This window comes from Plutella xylostella, chromosome Z, assembly GCF_932276165.1.
Source record: "Plutella xylostella chromosome Z, ilPluXylo3.1, whole genome shotgun sequence".
NCBI lineage: Eukaryota > Metazoa > Arthropoda > Insecta > Lepidoptera > Plutellidae > Plutella > Plutella xylostella.
This window is the reverse complement of record NC_064012.1, coordinates 12,374,081-12,393,865: the sequence shown is the minus strand read 5'-3', so window position 1 is coordinate 12,393,865 and position 19,785 is coordinate 12,374,081. Positions and strand designations below refer to the sequence as shown.

Below are 19,785 nucleotides of genomic sequence, written 5' to 3'. Positions count from 1 at the left end.
TAGATATAAATATTTGTTTATAGTTCTCTGGTCTTCCGTGTTCAATGTGCGTGTGTTATTGTCGTGTAACAATGAACGAGGTGTTCCTAAATGTCCCTACTTTCATAAAAAAAACTTATTTTCTTCTTCGTGTTTGTCACCGACACGCTTAGAAGACTCATTTCATTCCTCATATTCGAAACCGGCACCAGTTTTACGATTGAATATTTAATTAAATTTTAACGTAAAACATACTTATCTAGCATGGTACTTATCTATAATAATATACCTTAACTAGGTAACTGTAGGCAGAGTCATTAACGGAGTTAAAAATTTATTCATCTACTATTCAGTATTTAAAGATATATCAATTAAACAATTTTAAATGGAGGTTAGTACCTATACCTAGTATTTTGCTAACTGTTCCGCTAAGTCCGTGTTTGTAACTCAGTAAACTAATAGGCACCTGCATTGAAGTATAATGTACTAGCGTACGCTAGTAATATTAGTTCAATGGGCACCTACGCAGAAAAGTGCAACAAAGTGAGACAACGATACACAAAAAGGGATGGGTTGGAAATAAATTGTATACCTATGAGTACCCTACGTCGCTATCTATCATACTTACATATTAATGATGAAGCAATCAATGTTTTACAGGGGGGTTGTGAGGGACATTATGGCGGTAAAACGTGGGAGGCGGGCGTGGAACAAAGTTTCCAATGTAAATCAAATTAGAGGTTCTGGATGAATATATTATTTAATTTCTTGCTAGCCTGCTGGTTATCGTATAAAATTTAAATTGTATTTAGAAACAAAATTAAAGCACGTAAAAGTCCTAGACTGTAATCAAACTACCTACTTTATTAAAGAAATAACAACATTGAATCAAAATTAATGCTTATTAAGTACCTAATGCATCGAACAATTATTTACATAATATCCAAATAAATGTAATCGTATCGTAAGAAGACATTAATAAAAAGAAATGGCTCCCATCAAGGTACCAACCAAGTCCGTATTACGTATTTTACCACTCACCAACAAATTTTAACATCCATATCTCCCCACATAGGTAGGTACATGTTAACAATCATTAACTGGAGAACCGCAGTGTATGAATGAAGTTAAAACTGCGTAATTTAGCGTAGTATTTGAAAAATGAATTGCTATAAATAAATAGCATTATTTTCCTTCACACGGAACAACGTGGCTCGTGATACTCATTTAAATCTATTAGTTAGGTACTAAACTAATAACTAAACTTACCAGGGAAATACGTGATAAAACATGACGTCGTTTCATAACTGCACATTTTGCGCACATATAAAATGGTTAAAATGTAAGAGGGCGCAATGTGGTCCGAGAGACCGCCCGTTCGCGGTCCGCCAACCAGGGCAGTTCCGACCATACTGCGCTCGAAACAGGGCACAAATCGCTTTTATAGAGATGAGCTTGATTCAAAAGACTTGTGTACAAAATCGATGAGTCCGCGCATGCGCGCTGCCCTTACCGCGCCGTGCCGCCGCCGCCGCCGCCGCCGCCGGGGTTGTCAGATTACGGGAATCGTTTATTTTATAAATCTAAGTTAAAAAGCCACGGATACTAGAACAAACAGATGAAATGAAACTATGAACTGCCTACTTTTTAACGTAATAAGTTACTAAAAATATATTTTTTAAATAAAAAATGAAATAAAAATCCGGATTAGAGTTTTAAAAAACAGCGTGATGGGATGAGATTTCATTCCATTGCCTTGGTTTCAGTTTTAATTTAAAGCCACTCTTTCGTAGGACTGAGCTTACAATGCCAATGCCATTACTGACATGCTGAATACATACGTCTACCTGTTTTGTTTGGCTAGCAAATTCTAAGCTAGTCCTGGTTCGCTGCTTAACATTTGGCTACCCTTATTGTATTAGAACTGCTAAGTTTACTTGTTGGTAGTCAGATTCATGAGTATCTATATACCTTTTGTTCCTAGTCTAACTCGCAAACCGCCTTTTATCCGTGCTAAGCTAGTATGAAGCTGGCCGCACAACTTACTTCGGAACCTACCTTGAGTCCGCCTGGTACAATAGGACCGTCGGCGTCGGTTGAACTATCCAGCAGAAATTACGTATTCTCTACCGAGTTTCCCTTAAATCGTATAGTTTTGACATCCAGCTCAGTTTATTAGTTTGAGTTAAAGCAAAGTTTTGCAGTGCAATCCTCGAAACTCCTAACGGAAGCCGCGGTGACTCGAGTTGACAACGGGATTGAAACTGTCATACTTAGAACCTAGCTGATAGGTGCTAAAATCCAGTGACCTACAAACACATTTCGAAAAGGTAGGAGAGAGAATTTTCCCGGTAAGTAGGTAGAAGGAAAAGTTGTCCGTTAGCGTTGACGCGAAGTCCACTCGTGTAGGATCAAACTGTCACAAACTCTCTCTCATAGTGCCTTTTACCCTTTCCCAATAAGTGTAGGTAGGGTGTTCCACGACCACACAGGGTCATGTAGGGGCCTTTGTTACTGAAGAATTAGATTAAGAGGCTTTTACTGAAAGACTTTTTTATTTAAAAAACAGTATTAACTGCATTCAAAGAATTTCGGAACAGACGATCATTTTATTAATTGAATGCTCCTGTAATTATTTATCATTCGCTAGTAGATTATACAAAAAACTAAAGTGTAAGTGCTAAGGGATGAACACTTTTCTCTTTTGCTGACAGCACACATGTGTACATACACTTGGTACATAGTATGTTACGTCAGTGTCAGGTAATAGATGTTAGTCAAGTCTAGCCACCTTGTTAGGGACCTAATCTCCTCCCGAAGAGGCATGGCCGTTGATTTAATTTGACTAGGTGCCGGCACTGCCCGCCTGGCTAATGCCTGTAAAGTCTATTTAAACCCGTTCGTTTTTTTAACCGTGTCTATGGCAGCAAATTGAGTTGACTGCCAGCATCAAATCAATTTGCGTAGCAAAATGCAATAAACTGCCTGCACGGGAGGATGCGTCTGTTTACGTTCACGGCAGGTTCACTTGTTTTACGGGAATATTTACGTAGCATGTACCTGTTAATATAGCATTAAATAATTCCATTTGGATCCAATGCTTCTATGTAAACTGAAACACTAGAAAGTGTTTTAGCAACTAACTACTTGTACAAATCGAAAATGTAAAAAAAAAGTTAAGAATTGGCATAATCTTAAACAAACTGTTTAAAAACTTATTGCACAGCTAAATTTAATTTAATTCCCCTTTCAGTGAATAGTATTGCTCAATGCATAAGTATAAATATAGACTTTATAGACCATAATTATATCCTGCAAATATAATGATGATGATGATGATACTCATAATGGCTCAAAAATGATTCTTCTTTATAGTGGTCTATATTGTACGTTACAACCACAACTTGTACCTATTGCCAAAAAGCTTCGGTTTAAAAACTTTTCATGTAGTCAATAAAAAACCAAGGTTCTCAAAGGCGGACTTCCCGGACACGCCTGCTGAAAACGGCAGGGACAAAGCGGACAAAGATAACTCGGCACAGTCAGTCAAAGGGTAAACAAAACATAATTGAAGTCCAATTTTGTTATGAAGATAACATCACAAAACAACTGACGTACGCAACCGCGAGCGAACCGGCCACGTCCCGGACTATTCTGATCAACGACGCATGTCAAACGCGATGGAAAGATAGCGTATCGGAGCTGTCACAACATGGCGGATAATTAACGCCAATAGGGACAAAAATATGAATAATATCGAGCGTAATCTACAGGTCAAACTCTCTTGTGCAAGTTATAGAATGATTACGATGTTCGGCTCTGGCCATCATTGTTTTGGATTAAACAAACTCTGCACAGCTAAGTAACAGAATGAATACTTAGAAAAGGCAACAAGCGCCGCCCGTAAGTTGAAAAAAATCATAACCTCCGTTTGAAAGCATTTTTCCCAAAAGCGGCAAGTTGTGCTCTCGTCATGCTAATTCCTATTTTTAGAACCTACCTTCCAATACCCAGAACCTAGAATGTAGACCTTGTCTTGTTGCACTGTGAATACCTACTGTCGTATATAGGTATATCGAAGCTGTCACTTTGAATATTAGTTGAACCAGAGTAAACTAATAGTGGTTGAGCCACGAGCAGTTGTAAACTATCGCTACAGAACGTTATTAGCACTCTGTAATGAACTTGACAAACTTCGGCTATCGTGCTTGAAATAGCCTGCCACTGACATTCAACTCTAACTAGAAGCTGGAAATTGAAATTGCTTTTACAGCGCAGAATAGGCGCCCTATTCATAATACAGTTAGCATCGGTATCGTATATTGGACCTTGCGATGGCGTCCATCGCTCAGAATATGCGTCTGTTATACACAGTTAGCATGTCGGTATCTATAGACCTTGCGTCAGGTCGATAGTCGCCGGCGCACGCCTCTTCGCCGCGACGACATTGACATTGGCCCCGACTGGCCCCGCGGTTATCAAAGCTGTAACTCATAGCTTACATAACACTCGTATATCGTACGTTCTGCGATGCGATAGTTCTGACTCTAATCGCATATCACATCTAACATAAGGTCTTTGGGTCTGTACTGTAAGGAGGACTCGCATTTTTTTGCCATTTAATTGTTTTTTTTTATTATTATGTCTGTGTCTCTTTTGGCGTCAACAAAAGACAGTACATTGTGTAGTTTTTATATGTGTTTCTGTAGGTTGTACACAACACACAACTAGCACGACACACACATTACATTGTGAGATCATATCAATTGGCCTCTTTTCCAGGCGTATCCATGTGCAACATGCAAAATTACTATTACTACTAAGTACCCAAATCAAAGTAAATAAGATGTGAATACATAAGATAACAATAACGAGTTCAATGACTCCAATAGTTATGTTTTACAGACAAACAAGGTGTGCGATAATTTTATTGAAAAAAACAAGCGTACGTTGAAGTCAAGGTGAACTTGCATTGAATTTCATTGATAAAGTCCGAATAGGCATTGATCTACGTAGTTTTTTTTATTTACTACATTCAGGCAGCGCTTTGAGATAGACAATAAAGTCTGAGAGAACGGTGCCGGTCCGCAAGTGGAATTGTATTGGCCACACCCTCCGAAGAAATTCTGACCATATATACCTAAGGAAAGAGAAAGCGAGGCCGTCCCAAGCAGACCTGGCGACGCACGGTAGTGGACGAAGCGAAGAAGATCGGAAAGTCTTGGAGTAAAATAAAACGCGAAGCTCAAAACAAGTTGCGATGGAGTCACTGTGGATTCCCCCATGTAAGTCAAGCAGGGATCATCATCACAGGTTAAGATATATAATTAAAATCTTATGATGCGTCAACGATCAACACACAAACAATATGAATAATATGATACAGGTAGGTTATATGGAAAAGAGGGCAGACACTGTCAATCAATTGATATATCATCCTGGCCGCCATTAGCAACCTAATCCATTATACAAGGTGTATCTATTGTCTTCAGTTGTTTATCTACTGTTACCTCGTCCTGGATTTATATTTGGAATCACGAACAATGTATTGTTATATTATAATAATAACGGTCTAAGAGGCTACTCGGCTTGAGGATGAAAAAAACAAATGGATACGAACCTTATATAGAGGGCTGATGAAGTTGAAGTATTTCTACTGAAAAGCAATATTCAACGATCAAAATAATAACCGGTACATAACAATCTGTAGCCTTTCAAAGAAACTATGAAGTAGAATCCGTTCGGAGAAAATAAATTTAATGTGAAATCTAATAATAGTCACGCTGAAATAAAAATATATTTCCAGGATTCACGATTCAATAAATACGAGTACTACGCCGTGGAAATTGCAGTGACTTTAAGGCATGTTTTCCAGAACATCAAACAAAATGAAAAAGGAAATAAGGAGAAATTTTAAAACGAACAAAATAAGAAGGGCGAGGAAAATTCAAATATCCGTTTATTGGCTCTAAAATTCAATCTCTAGGTTGTAAATTCATTTTTTCAAACTGCTGTCTATGTCTTATTTTATGTTTACGACCGACGACGGTCGGGAGTCTGAACTGAAGGTAAGTATATAAATATTATTTATAAGGCCAGTCCTGCTTTCTTGAAAGTTTCCTGGACATGGACATTCGTTCTTCTCCTAAGACAGAAAGAGCCCCTTATCCGAACTCAGGAGAGTAGTTTGTAAAAACATTACCCTCCTCCTTCGGCAGTAGGGTAAAAATTTACGTTCATCAGAAAATTTTATATTTATACGGTGAATAAAAGCATTTGACTTTGACATGGCGGTCTCAGACTTGGTGTAAAGGGTAAGCCTACGCAATAAAATAAGTATTGGTACCAGCTTTCTTGGTACAATTCCCTGCATTTAGGAATGACCAATCCAGTATACCTAACTACAATAATATATCAATCTTATATTTCGCTACGCAGAGCGTAGCTACAAGTTATAAGTAGTTATAAGTCTAGTAGTAGCCACATAGACCTTGAATATTAGAAAAAATAGTCTCGAAAAGCTTCGTATGTATGTGCACCTACGCGGATGTATTAGTAGTAATAGCATTGTACCAGGGAAATTACTGGCGTTATGCCAAATTTAATTTTCATGCAGACGATGTGTAAAAATTCCTCAGAATTGTTCCAACGTTGTTGAGTCCGAAATTCGAATATTTAGACATTCAGAACGAAAACTAACGTATTTGTTCTTTTTTTAAATGAAAACTGAAAAACTTTCTTAAAATTGTATAAAGTTCTATTGTGTTTGTTGTATTGTATGATCATTGCAATTATTTTAATCTCCGCTCCATTTTTAGACAATTGAAAGCAATTACATCCAGAACTCCAACCCGCAGTCATCAGCACAAATCATTATTTTATTCCACTCCGATCTGTGAAGATATTGCAAATATTCCTTACCTGCCAACAGGCACCAACGGGTATCTTCCTTCAAGTGATTTGCAGCCACCGCTGATGCCACGCCGCCAACCAACGGATTCTGGTGACAAAAAAAGTATGGATTTAACTTTTGCCTTTTTATTCAGGATGTTTTCAGTGGTATTTAGAGTTGAGAATATCCCAAATGTATAAAACCGGTACAGACAATCAGCGTCTGCCGTAACCCCCTCGCAAGCACCGGTCCGTCGGTGCAATAAAGCTCCTTTGTGAAGTTAGCAGATAATCATTTAGAAAGTAACTTCAGCTCTGTCCTTGGATAGGTCGTCGACACAGTAACACCATGTGGCGAGTCACCCTCCAAGCTTCACACACACACAGACACAATAACACATTCAGGAACCAACACACACACGGATACATGGAACAAGCACGCTTCAATGCGTCTACCTGAGCCCTAACCAATGCGTCTCAAACTGTACTTGATGTTAATTTTTATTAACTTTAGGAATAAACCGTTTGATCAAATTTATCATGATCAATAATCAATTTATGTTACTTGGTTTTCCTAATAAAGCTTTTGTGAAAGCACTTGTGGCCCTAATTTTACAGCAGGATCGAGGCGAGCTGTGCAACCGATAAAAATAAATGTAGTTTGAAAAGTGCAGCTTCGGGCGATGGGATGCGATCTAGGCAGGGTGGCCCTGCGCGGGCGCACAAAAAACCCACCCTATTGCGCAATACTAACAAGCTGGAATTTCATTGGTCCTCTCACCCGAAGGTGCCGAATGAGGTAAATTTTCAACGGCGCCGACTACCTGTTAGGGTGAACAAAAAAGTTTCACCCCAGCCACGCGGCAAAATTCCTTATTTTTGTAATGCATGTTTCTGCTTCGTTCTTGTAGGATTTTAAGGTGTTTGTCTTTTTCGTGTTTACTCTGCTGTGTCTTTTCTGATTATTACCAAATTTGAGCATTGCCTGTATCGTCAACAGGTTCAGTCAACTCAATACAATACAGCTAGCCGATGTTAAATTCTAGCTGCATCTGCTTAATAAAGTTATTAATTATATTATCATCAGCAGGACGCGTGAATGTTCGGGATAATGGTGTCAATTGGCTGTTGGTCCGCAGCGCCCGAGTGTTCCGGGTATCTTTCACCAATATTTTAAACGATGAAGTCATGACTTGATTCAACGAAAAATTCACGACCGTTTCATAATCAAAGTTATTTATCAGCTAATAATCGTCTACGGCGGACAATGTTCAGGGGACATATTACATAATGATGTGCTTTCCAAGCGCTACAACTTTCATGACAAGGTTTGAAGTTTTGTTTTTTAGGCGAGATCGCATAGGGACAAAGAACTTTGTCGAGTTCAAGTTCGTACAGAATAGATTGTGTTACCCGTAATTAAACTGCTCGCTTTATTGCGTTGCGATCAGCGATGCCTCCGGTTCAATGAACGCTGTCTCCTCAAATACTCGTGTGTATAATACTACTACTTCTACTAATCCTGCAATACGTAGGAGCCCTTTTATTCCTTATGTACCACTAGGTTCACGTTTCTTATAGTAAAAATAGATGTATTTTTACGGTGTATGGAATTTTACTGCAAATCATCCAGTTATAGGTAGAAGTTTAATAATTTTCCAAAAAGAATATCGATTTACATGGTTTTTGTTCAATACCATTTTTGAATCATTCGAACCGGATGTATTTAAACTAAAATTCGACAATTTGATTCGTAGACACGTAGTAGTGTTGTAAGTAACTTCACCTTAGGGGTATCGCAAGAGAGCCAGCGATTCGATTCATAAAAACCGGGAAAAGTAATAAATGGTATATTTAGATTACAAATACTGTCGGTGGCTGCATTAAGTCTGGTTAAAATAGCGAGTCAGCGACAGACGAGTGACGTCACTTCCTCTGGCTGTCTCTGCCGTCCGTCTGGGAGCGGTCGATGGTCGTAATTGAATGGTAGGCACCCGAGGCAAGTCGGGCTACATCACGTCGCATAAGCGATGCTTTCATTATAGATGGAAAACACTGACCCGCTGATAGGCACAGCAGCAGTAATATAGCGTGCTACCATCCTACCCCACCCTGCATCAGTGTGTTGGCGATACGATATTATTTGTCGCGATACAAGACGTTTCAAATTAATGTGCTGCTAATTGCTGCATTAAATCAAATCTATTCGCTTCCAAGCTTAGAACTGATGGCTATGGGCATAATTGCTCTATTTGAACGAGCCAGGCGCAGGAACCGACAAAGAACAATCGTACTTTTTAAATCAGTAGCAGTACAACAGCATCAAAGCTTATACTGTTTTAATACTAACTAAATACAGACGAATACGTTATTATTGCACAGTAACTGCAAATCCGGCTCAACTGACAATAGTGTGCCGGTTTCCACCCGACGTCCGAGATAAATGTTGACCAGCACATAATATTATGTATAAATGTGCTGGCGACACGATAGAGAAATGGGGAGAATAGAGGGGGGCGGACGTTGCCGGACGATCGACCATGGTCACGGATAATAGCTTTCCAAACGCTATTCTTCGTGCCTCCCACACGACCCACTAAGCTGCACAGCTTCGACCAAGCACTGCGAGTAGGCCCCTTATCGTCTCCTAGTCCAGTGAATCTGTTGTCTCATATCACACATCCGTCTACTAAAACAATGGATGTCATAGTCAATACAATCATATTATCTGACCCTTTGTACATCACAGTAGGTACTACTACTAAAATACGCGGCACTATTGCTGGTGTTACAATGAAGACAAGAACAAGGCTCTTGTATGGGATGGAAGCAAAAAACATATTCTCATTGATAGACGATTACGTTCGCTAAGATGAGATCAACGCCATGAACAATGAGAGAGACTTGTTTGTGATGAAAGTTGTTCCGTTGTGTGCATGCGGTATGAATGAACCCAGTGAGTCTGTTTTGCGTGTAGGATGGTTTCCTTGAAGATAGTGAATATCCGGTTTGTATAAAATATTAGACGATTCAATGCCTCGATAGCAAATGCGTTCAGAAATCTCGCAAGCATTTGACTTTGGTAGTAAGAAGCTATTAATCGTAGTGTCGTGTAATAGCAAGATCTGCTTTCTTCGCATACCGCTAGTTGCGTGCGCGACGTCTTCGTCTCAGTCCACTTCGCACGAGGCCTGCGCCAGCGCGCCTAATGAGACCCGCACACATCATCCCCAATACAAAATTATCCAGTTGTTCTTTTGATGCACTTTCTTCTGAAATTTGAGGCTACTCTTAAATAGTTGTTTGTTTTTTGTTGTTCACAGTGCAATCAATTTCTTCCTACCGCCATTCAACTTCAAGGCATTTCCCATAGGCTGATTAGGTACTAGTAGTAACGATACAGTAATAGGGTGTAGTACGGGTTACACCTATGAAATGATCTCTTTAGAGCTCGATAGAAAGTTATATTATGAAATGCATAGGGACATAATATTATTTGGCTTTTGTTTGAAATTGTAGGGTACAAGTATATTTTTTCATAGCATAAAACCTTTTTTTCTACCGGTGACGAAGAAGAATAACACACAAATGCAAAATAACAGCGTTCTATTGTATGTGATTGGACTACCAAAGCACCAAAAGGCTGGTGTGAAAAAAAACACAAGATAAAGATTGAGATAGTTGTTTAACTCGAAAACATTGTGTACACGAACGGGGCACGCGGGAGGCCCGTTGAGGCGCGCTGGTCATTGGCACGGGCGCAAGTCCTCGGCCCACACCGCGCGCCCCGCAATAACTGACCTAGCACTAGCGCGCATTCTGCCTCCAAAGAGCCGTTTGCACCTGGCGCGACTACCACCTCTGAACGCGTCGCTCCTCGATATCTGTCGGCGTGGCACCCGTCTATTTCGATCGTGCGCAGATGCCGCGAGCGCAGGGGGCGCGCTCTCCGCGGCCGCCATTATGCACCCTCGCGCGTACGCACAGGGTGCACAAGCAGTTGCCTCGAACCGGGCCCTCATTTGTAAACAAACCGGCCGAGGGCAATGGCTGGAATCCACTCCCCGCGCTTTGCTGCCGCGCCGAACGACGCCATTCAACCGGGAAGTTCACGTTTTATTATTTTTAGCATTTCACGAGACAGTGACGCCGTATGTCGCTCTTGATCCGACTACGTTCTTTCACAGAGTCTTTGCTATAGCAAAGTAAATGTAACGGTGCCTACTCGGAATACCCAACATATTTTACAAATGGCGGTTACGATTTGAATTTGAAAAGAACGGTTAAGTTTAAATCGTGAGGCGTTAATACAGCAAATAGGCTGTGCAAATTGAGTGTTTGAATATATTTATTTTTGGGACTCTGGTAGATAAGTTATCTTCAGCTTGGTTATTGATAAGATACACCAAGCGTGGTTGCGCGGCAAAAATGCTATCAGTAAACAACCCTATTAATATGTGTTGTGAGGACGAAACGATTGCTAGAACTAGCGAGAGTTGTGTGGCGGTACCGCTGCCGCTAGGAAATAAAACGGTGACGGGTATGCTATTTTTGAAACCGGTCTTGCGAATTTATAGAAATTGAGGGTAAATTGAATATGTGTAGTAGCACGCGGTGTGGGGTCGCTTGCCGCAGGACCAAGTGTGCAGGCCACGGGGTCAATAACCGCCATGGCAGTGCAAGTAGGCGGCAAGCAAGCAGCGAGTGTCGCATGCAGCATACGCGATGAAGTGCTGAGCGTGTGGCGTGGTCGCGGCCATGGCACGCTGTCGGTAGGTCGGAGCGGCATTGACATTGGCGTGGAGCGCCCGCGGCTCCACGGCACCGCAGGCGCTGCCACCGCCGTTTTCGAGAATTGTTGTCTTCGACGGCTAGGCGATCGGGTCAGTGACCTAAGGGCGAGGAGGGCGCGGGAGGGTGCGCGCGCATATAGCCGCGCCCCGCCTTTATTTATTACGCTACGAGTGGAGCCGGCATCGCGCCGTGGGGCGGAGGCCGCATTCCGGGCGCCCTGTGGCAGCCTTGCCGCCATGCCGCCGACACAAACTCACTGCGCAATTCCATACAGACACATGATATGAAAAGACACTTTAAAAATATGAGGAACTTACGCTTTTTTGGTCATCATCATGGGTCGCGAACACGTGCGTCGTGATATGTACCACCACTAAGTCTCTGGTCACAGGTTGCACCGTCACTGTCCTAGGCAGATTATGTCCGAGAGCCGCACTTATAGTTCAGGGGGTGTGCGTTCGCTCCACTTTTTTGACACTGAAGTTCACATGGCGCGCGATGCTGAGGGTCGCGGGGCAGCTCGCGAGCGCGTCGTGTCCGTTGGCGGTATGACGCATTAGTGAGCGCGCGGCTTCGTGCGCTGGGAGCGGGCGGGGCGGGCGGGGGGCGCGCAGGGCGAGGAGCGCCCCCCGCGGCTCCGTGCTGCCCTCTGCGTCGGGCTCATCGACCGCGCGCGCCCTCACGCCGCCGCGCCACGCCGCCGCCCGCCGCCGCCGCCGCGCCGCTCTCTCTGCCGCAGCACGCCCCGGCCCGCCGCCGCCGCGCCAGCCGTACCCACCACACACACTCCACGACCACCCGTTTCACCCGCATCCTCACTGCTCACACCTAATACACATATTTGCAGCGTCTTCGTACTTTCTTCACCGCAAACCGTCCGGCGACCAGCTCCCGTAGGTTAGATTATTTAATGATAAAAAAGAGAAATAGGTGGGTAGGTAGCAAAATGTTATTTTCTTAAGTAAGTATTTACCTACTTATTACGCCAACGGTTTGATCATTTTGATGTTTTTTTACCTCGGTTTAAATCGTCTTTCTAACCCGGAAATAATTATGAAAGCTGAAATCTGTTTTATAGTTAATTTAGACCAGTGTTTTTCAACCTGTGGGTCGCGACCCCCCGGGGGGTCGCGAAGCTTCTGTAGGGGGGTCGCCAAAGGGCGAAAAAACTGAGAACTTTAGTAAAAAAACAATAAAGACAATTAGTATTAACTTATTAAGAAAGACTCTTACTTAAAAAATACTTTTACTTAAAATTTTCTTAAATGCAAAGGCAGAGCTTGTTTTTTTATTAATTAAATTATCTCACCGTGGATCTGTTTAAGTACAACAAGCCACATCCACACAGTAAGGCAGATTACACAGAAGACCGAAGAGTATTTAATCAGCCTCTGTATCTAGCCCTTGTCAACTATGAAAACGCCTTCAACTCCATCGAGACATGGGCAATTTTGGAAGCGTTTCAGAGATTTCAATTTGACTCGCACTATCTCGAGGAGTTGAGGAGTCTGTACGATGCCGCTGGACAATGGAAATGGCATATGTATAAATGGCGAGTACATGTCACACCTCTCTGCTTCGCGGACGACATCGTTATTATGGCAGAATCTCTGCAGGAACTCAGCTGGATGATGGAAGTGGCCTAAATGCTGCTTCCCAACGTGTAGGCTTCGGGGTATAAATTTGGACAATACGAAAGTCATGTACAATGCTCACATCGAACCGGAGCCGGTGATCGTTGATGAGCCAACAATCGAAGTTGTGCAAGAATATGTCTACCTCGGGCAGACTATTCGGCTACGCAGAAGCAACTTCGACAAGAAGGTTGCAAGGCGCATCCAACTGGGTTAGGTTAGGTTAAAGACTAAAGATTTCAACCACTGCGTCCTGCCTGACGTATGGTGCAGAGATGTGGGCACTGACGGTAGGACTAGTCCACCGATTTAAAGTATCTCAGCGTGCTATGGAGAGGGCTATGCTTGGGGTTTCTCTGATAAATCGTATCAGAAATGAGGTTTTCCGTCAGTCAGAGGATTAAGATTACGTCAGTCAAAATATGCAAGCTGAAGTGGTAGTGTGCTGGTCATATCTGCTGAAGAACCGATAACCGTTGGGGTAAACGAGTTCTCGAGTAGAGACCACGAATAAGCAAACGTAGCGTGGGAGGCCTTCCTGCCTGGTTCAAAGACGATGACCACAAAATTTATTTTTTTGTAAAGCCAGGTATTTTGTCTTTTTATTTTCAATTCACCCTTGAAAACTTTTATTCAATATATTTAAATGCTCAAAAAAGACAGAAAGAAAAAGCTTATTTCGAAATAGAAATTCCGGGCCGCAATGGCATTAGTCGTACGTACCTATGTACATGGCCACACGTTTCCGATGTGTTTAATTGTAAAATAATGTGTTTTTAAATCCGATAAGTATGTACTACTTCGAATCCTAATCATGGAGACATAAATAGGTCGTATGAAATGAATATTGGGAATACTGTAACATACACATACATAAGTACATGATAAAAACCGAAAGGGTCAAGGGGGTCGCGAAATATTTTTTTATACCAGGGGGGTCGCGTCATGAAAAAGGTTGAAAAACACTGATTTAGACAATTATTAGAGATCGTACGACACCTTACTATCTTAGTATACCTACTAAGTACTAGTACTACCTTAATATCTTAGTATGATCCATCCCAATATGAAATTATCATTGCACAATTGCACATTCAAGACAATATTGGGAAGCGTTGCGACTTTAAGCTCGTCGCGGGAAGTTACTACTGGATACTGGAATACATGACTGAAATGTCGTAAGTCGTTACTTGAATCGCCTGAATCCGTACCTGTCCGATGTACTTTCATGTCCGGGAATTTACGGATCAATATGCTATTCGCCTGCATTGGTGCTTATTTATGTATGGGCGTCTTACTGTAGCGATTCGTGATTTGATTACATTTGTGTAAGTTTGTAAGATACTGCGATTCCTCGACCGTAGTTCAGAAACTTGGGTATAATAACAATGCTTACTACATAACTTATGTATGTGGTAAGTCTTATGTAACGTAAGTACTTAATTATTTCAACGTAATTCTGAAACTCTTTAGTAATAAAATACTTACTTATTTGAATATGAGTAAGTAAGTAAGTAGGTACTTAATACCACTTAAGTCAAAATTAAGATCAATAACTACTATAAACTAATCTACATATTATTATTATATTTATAACCTATCTTAAACTAAGTAAGTATTTAATAAGTTTTAAAGTATCGTAATTATGAATCCACTTATTGTTACCGATAAACAACCAGCCGTTTGCGTTGATGCTTTTTCGTTGGCCTGACGTCTCGCGTCGTCGCCGGTGCTACGACAGTCTTGTCATTGGTTTTTCAGGATTTCAGCTGTCGCCCCACCATACGTTGCACTGTGTAGTAGATCTGTGCGCTGCACTCATAGGACTTAGTCAGATCGTATGAAAGTAGTTTATAATCAATATCAAATATAATAAATTTACTTTTAAATGGAACAAATAAGATTCCGTAAATAAAAGCCGATAAATAAATAAAAATAAAATATAAGTAGTAAATATATAGGTATATCGTATATCACGCATTGTCTGTAAGATTTGTATCGCACGGCTTTTTTGTTAAGTACCTATGTGTATCTATATCTACCATAGTAAAGTTCCTATAACTTTGTGGTAAAATTAATAATATGGACAATACCATGTAGGTAGGTACCTACTGGCTATACAACTATATATACTTACATTGTTTTAGTAGGTGTGCACGCTCCGGTGTTAGTTGTAACCGGGTCAGATATAAGTAGTCGTATTTTTGTATACTACCCTCCGAATATATTAAACATAATTATGTATAACTATATTATAATATATTATTATGAGATAGTAACTTAAGCCTAATAATAAAGAATGTTACAAACTAAACTACCTATATATTATACAAACTAAACCTATGTACATAACTAAAACTATATGTAGGAGAGACCTTCTAAGCCTGGTCCCTGTGGGAGGGTTAATTACTATATTAAGGGAGTCTTGCACAACAAACTTAAATAAAATTAAATCTATGACCTCTTGCTCTGACATTATACTGTCAGAGCAAGAGACAAACTATTTAATTTTATTTAACTTTGTTGTGCAAGACGCCCTAAGTGTACATACTTAATCGATTTTTCTTTTCATTTAAAGCTAATGAACGACTGTTTAGCTTAACTGTCGGATAAATTATATACTTAAGTAACCCTAAATGCTCTAAATGATTGCCTATTTAGTAATGAATATTTGGCTCTTTTTGGTTTGCATAGTATAGTTTTTGTATCAATGACTGTTTGTAGTCAAAATAAATAAAATAAAATATTACAATCGTACAGCGTAAGTACACTGAACTATCGCAACCAGAAAAAACATGAAGCTTCAATCTATGTTTCAATACTTCTCACTAGTACTGCACATATACATAGATGTTACATGCATCTATGACTGCACATAAAAGAGACTGTACATAATATGCTGCACACACCCACTTTTCAACAAAACATCCAAGCTTATTTATTATTAGGTAGTTACATTATTGAAGTGGAGCTTTACTTTTACTCAGTAGAGCTTGAACAATATCAGTAAAATGATAAAAATAGTGAATAGTGTAAAATTAGTTACCGTACCTATAAATATATAATATAGTATAAAATACTGATCCATATTATGTAGTTATGTTCATATTATTATGTAAAGAGAAAAAGGGTGTTAAATAGCGTAGTAAGCCGAAATGTGGTGGCTGGGGGGAAGGACACTTTTGATTCGCGATAATCATTTTGTTCGTCACTTTGGAGAATTTGAACAGTTAGGTAATAGTATTTTAATTTTAGTTCTTATTCAAAAATCTTCATACTAATGTGAGGGTAATCCCAACCACTCGCAAACTAAAGTAATTTTGCAAATTCCACTTGGTCCAGCGATCCATTATGAATCAATGCAGAAGCACGAAGCGCCGGGCGTGCAGGCGAACATCTAACATCGGAGTTTGAAAAGCATACTTAGGAAGTTTTGATCTTCTGGGAAATATCCAGCGGACCAGGTGCAGATTGGAAAAACATTAGAAACATTACTTAGACAAGAAAAGAAAGAGAGTAAACTCGGCTAGATGGCTCGAGAAGATGGCTACAGTATAAGATCGGAGTTGCAGGCGTTGTCAGCTATGGTGACCACCTATTCCAATGGATTCCGTGCCGTTTTATACGTGTCTTGACCTTGAACTTGATTAGAAATGCTGACTATTACTTACCTTAAATATTACATAATAATTATTAACATTCAGTGCTGCGTCGGTACTTTCTGTAAATGTGCTGAATAGCAACATGTAGTTTCTTTCGACAGCAGTTTAGCCATTGCGTGGCTTGCGATATAATAATTTTGCCGCCGTTTTGTTTACATTTTGTTGACCACTATGGTAAGATTGGGCTAGATTTCATTCTACTTTGTTTTGAATTTTATCTTTATGTTTTAAAAAATAAATCGTGATCTGCCGAAGAGGACGCGCATTTGACCGGGACTGCGTTTTTCAGTAGTCGTGAGGAATATTGTAGTTGACTACTACTGAATGGTTGATGGTTGAGGCTTGTTGTTTACTGCTGTCGGATGCAATAATGTATCAAGAAAGAGAGTGATCGGGAACTTAATGGATGGATGATGAGGTTTGCAGCAGGTCTAAAGATATAGCTTTTTAAATTCCAGTGGCCAGAGAGAGTTATGGTTACAGCCGGCGTTACGTCCGTTGCTGGTTCTCAAGGCGTGGGTCAATATACCACTAAATAAGAGTGTACCTACCTAACTGCATAAACGGTCATAACTTATAGTGAATTGACATTGTGATGGGTCCAGACTCAAACTCAATTCAATCGCATCATAAATCGATCCACTCGGCAACGACATGCTAAAGTTTGCATGTTGACGCAAATATCTCAATTGCAAAAAAAAACTCCAAAACCGTTCGTACGGTACACGCTGACTCATAATAATCGTTCTATGAATACTTTTTTCTGCAGCATTCAATGGACTAGTTTTTTTCATCGCTGAGAACGCTTGAGTAAGTATGGCCCCGAATTGGAACAGTTCTAGTAGGTACTGTTCGCTTGCCTGTGGCACAGTGTAGATACGATCCAGTGACAATCCTACCAATATTATAAACGTGACAGTTTGTTGTTACTCTTTCACGTAAAAACTACTGATGACTATTTTCATAAAATTATGTTAAATCAATTACCTACTTTTTATTTCGGAATCACCACGCGTTTAATCTAATAAAGTAGTATTTTATCTAATCCCACAGCAAAAACATTTCACATCTAAGACCCGATGTCAAATCAATATAATTACCTATCTATACATCTGTGCATACATGGGTAATAAATCCTTCGGCACCGATCATGAACCATTGTCAATAATCACTGCATTTACTACAGGAATAATATAGGTACTGCAAGTCGAGACAGAGGCTGAGACTTCTCTAAACGAATGGTTTCAAAGATAAGCCAGTTCAAACGCTAAGCCGAAATGGTTTTCGGTGAGTGAAGCTGACATAGCATCAAGTCGCTTTAGGGGATTTACCTCGTCTATTGCAGTTACAGCTCAGGGAGTTTGTTAGATAAGTGAGTAGGTATTAGCTTCATCTGTAAACTATTATGATTTATGAAGTCCATTGTAGGGCAAGGCTAAAGTGGAATAATATGGAAGCCGTTAAGTACCCAAGTTGAAGCAGGAAAGAGTGTTGGCAGACATACGTAAAGGGAAAGATGCGTGAGTCCTTTTGTTTTTTTTTTATATTCTGCGGCCGTCATAAAGATAATTCTACTAAGTACTTATATCGTTTAAATTACCCTACGCAAAATAGCCTCCTCGAGAGACACAAGTATTACCTACCTGTTCCCTATACAAAAACATAATTATACTCACACTTGGGACAGTCAGCGACTGACGCTTATCTGACTGCCGAATGCTTTCACCACGGTGACTAACTCTTACCGCCTTATTCATAAAAAAATAGTGGACGCTTTAGCTATTGGACTATTTATTCCCTCTCTGTCAAATAACAAATTGTTCTCCGTCGGAGAGTGACATAACAGTTCAATAGCTAAAGCGTCCACAAATTTTTTTGTATAAGCGGGTTAGTCTGGTTCTTGTGTTTTTCACCTAAACGATAAGATGAAGATCATGCAATATTACACAAGGTTTTTTTTAAATATGTTATGTCTATTTCTCTTTTGCCTACTTATATCATAGAACTTCTTATCAATAAAATGATGTAAATAGCACGGGTTCCGCTCATCTGGCATAATCTTTATTGACCAAAACTCATTTCGCATAACTCGTATGGTCTAAACTTTTTTGGTCGAACCATCACTTTGCCAAGACTTATGTGGCATAAGGCTCGTTTCGTCTAAAACTCTTTAGGCACAATCTTTAAACACCTAAGTTTCGTTTGCTCAAATTTATGTTCGTCTATACCTATGTATAATCTTGTTTCTCCTAATGTTATCTTAATAAATAATATATTAAGTATGTAGTAAATGTACAAATTGTGGTATTTTTCTCCTACATCCCAAAAATCACGATATTGTATGATAAAAAAATCGAAAGTTAACGACCAATATAATTATTACAAAATTTAAATTTTGAAGAAAAAATGTTAAAGGTGAATTTGTTGGAAATTGTGGGTCAGGAGAAACACAAATACCAAAAGTGTATAGTGGACGAAATGGCCGCAGCACAAGGCATCACTGTGCTTAGACTGCCCCCATATAATTGTGAGCTAAACCCTATAGAATTGGTGTGGGCTCAAGTGAAGGGGCATGTCGCAAGACACAACACAACCTACAAAATGGCGGAAGTTAAAAAACTACTACTAGAAGGTATAAAAAATGTTACTCCTGAGAAATGGCAAGCATCAGCCACACAATAAAAGAGGAAGATAAGATGTGCACTCTCGACGATTTTATCGACAGAGTTACAGAATCTCTAATAATTAATGTCAGCGATGCTGATGATGAAGATACTGATGATGATGATGATAATAGTGATGATTAGGTAGAGATTTTAATAAAC

General features: G+C 40.1%; 1 long non-coding RNA gene across 1 annotated transcript in view; it reads right to left on the bottom strand.

The window, feature by feature from the left end:
- The window catches only part of LOC105388133, a 29,967-nt gene extending 17,562 nt beyond the window's left edge, over window positions 1–12,405 (bottom strand). Inside the window, exons 1-2 of the long non-coding RNA XR_007268186.1 lie at window positions 11,982–12,405; window positions 6,901–6,979 (exon numbers count right to left, since the gene is read on the bottom strand). This is a non-coding gene — a long non-coding RNA (uncharacterized LOC105388133). The remainder of the gene's footprint in view (window positions 1–6,900; window positions 6,980–11,981) is intronic.
- Window positions 12,406–19,785: the final 7,380 nt, after the last annotated feature.